Genomic DNA, 2,608 nt, shown 5'->3' with positions numbered 1-2,608 from the left:
TATACATAAGGATTCCAAGAATTCCACCAGGGAACTCCTACAGCTGATAAAAATCCTTCGATATCATGGCAGGATACAGGATCAACTCAAAAAAATCAGTAGCCTTCCTATATACAAATGATAAATCTGAGAAAGAAATCAGAAAAACATCACCATTCAAAATAGCCACCAATAACATAAAACATCTTGGGGTAACACTAACCAAAGAAGTGAAAGACCCAAGATATCAGAAAATGGAAAAATCTCCCATGTTCTTGGATAGGTAAGATCAACACAATAAAAGTGACAATCCTATCAAAAGCAATCTGCAGACTAAACCAAGTTCTTATTTGTTTTTATTGACTAGTAATCCTCTTCTGCATTTCACTTCTAGTAGGATGCAGGTGGGTATGCTGCCTTTCCTTATACGGTATTGTATCTTTATTCTCCCTCAACTTTTATTGATTCTTCATGGATTTTAAATCATGCTTCCTGATCTCACTTATCTCCCAGTCCCCTCACCCCTCACTTCTTTACTTCTGACCTCTGCCCATGCAACTCTCCCTCCAAAAAAAAAAAGAAAAGAAAGAAAAGAAATTGAAATAAATTCCAAAAACTGAACAGCAGCAGCAGCAGCAACAAATTTCCTTGTGGAAGCTGTAGTGTGGCCTGTTTAGTCACACAGTTTACCCCCTTCAGTCCATTCATCTTCTAAGTGTTCATGGCTCTGAGTCATTTGTCTGGTTCAAGGCCTCTGGCTGCTGCCACACTATAGATAATGGGCTCTCTCTGGGGCTCCTCTTGGATCTTCTGTTGTTCTGAGTCATGGAGATCCTGCAGTTTTGGATCTGTAGGTTTGTCCACTTCACAATCAACAACAGTACACAGATGAGGTCAATGGTGGGGTGGGCTAACTCAGAGCCATGGGTCTGGGCCTGGGTAGTAGCTGGGTTGGTCACCCTTCCTGCTTTCCCTGGTTGCCACTACCTGGACAGGCTCTCCAGCCCTGACTGTGCTAGCTCACATAATATAGCCTGCAGCAAGGGCCAGGTCTCTTCTTCTCAGGTCCCCAGATCGAGTCCACTCACACTGATACCACCAGGACCAGTTCTACTGTTTCGACCAGGCGGAGAGCAGGACCCTCTTTTTGGATCCTTGCAGAACTACTGCGGGGGGGGGGGTATATGAGGTGGGCAGGGTCAAATTTCTTGCTTTCACACCCTCAGGGCTGGCTCACCTGCATCGTCCCCACTCCCCTTGCCACACTCACAACAGGGTCAGGTCTAGTGTGAGGCCCAGACAAGATGTAGTGACCACTCTTCTATGTGGTCACTATTGGGACCCCCAGGCCAACTCTCTTGAATACCACAGATAGCAAGGGGCCTGGTGGGGAAGGCTTTTTTCCTCACACCAGCCATCACATGACAGATGGGAGGGGCAGTGTCAGCTCTGCCCTCAAGCCCTAAGACACAGCTCACCTGCATCTCCAACAAGAGGTTGCAGTACACTAGAGCTGAGTCAATTGCCAGGGACTCAGGTGAGCGGGAGAGCAAATCCCCTCCCCATCTGCCTTGTGTTGGCATAGGTGAGAGAAAGATGCCCTCCCCAGCTCACGCATTGCCATCTGCTAAAAACGAGAGAGCTAGCCCCAGGTCATGAGAGAGAGAGGGGGGGGGCTAGGAGCCCAGCCCCTGACTGGCTGCTCCTCACAGTGGAAAGGGTTCTGCATCCTGACTGGGTACTATATATTAAAGCCTCGGCTAAAGTAGAATGAGAGATCCATGTGATGTGTTTGCTGATAAACATGAATTCAGTCCCTGAAAATAAAGTCTTTACAAATTATCTGTGATAAAAAGAAGGAAACCATTAATAAGTAAAATTGATTAAACACATTACACTGGGCTAAAGCTTCCCATCTGGGGAGAAGGATCTTTTAATGGTGTTTCAATATACTAACACTTCCATGGTGTTACTACAATAAAGGGAAGCAGGCAGTTACTCTCTGCTCACATCCACATGATTCCTGCTCTGTGTTCTCTATTTGTTTACAGGGCTGGACCATTAATCCCTGCTGAAGTTCATCCTTTCAAACTTCTTGAGGTCTGGTCCTCTCTCCACCGTTATTTCAGCTTTTTTTTTTTTTGAAGAACATTTTGCTGGGTGTATATTTCTAGGTGGGCAGTGCCGATTTTCATATTACAATACCAAATGATACTTTGTCTTCCCTGGTGCTAAGAATAAACCCTTTTTTTCTGATTATCTCACCTTTGATAAATGTTTTATATTTTATGTTCCACTCTAACTCTTCTTACAGTGTTCTCTTATCTCTTAACTTTCTTCAGTGCATATGACAATAGTTCAGAATGCAGATTTATCCTGCTTGGTTCCTTTTATTTATTTGGTTTTTGTGCCTGTAGCTTAATCATTTTTGTCAACTCTAAAAATTATGGGAAAAAAATCTTAATGCTTTGTTTCTTCTCTTTCTTTTTTATTAATGCTTTTCTACAGCATGTTGAACTAGGATTTAACCACTCATTGTGACGTTTCAACTCCCTCCCATTGTCTGCAATTCCATTGTAGTACATTTTTTTTATATATATTTTTTTTTATTGAGAAAAGGAAAAAAAAA

This window comes from Microtus ochrogaster, chromosome 1, assembly GCF_000317375.1.
Source record: "Microtus ochrogaster isolate Prairie Vole_2 chromosome 1, MicOch1.0, whole genome shotgun sequence".
Classification (NCBI taxonomy): domain Eukaryota; kingdom Metazoa; phylum Chordata; class Mammalia; order Rodentia; family Cricetidae; genus Microtus; species Microtus ochrogaster.
Note: the sequence above shows the minus strand (reverse complement) of the source record.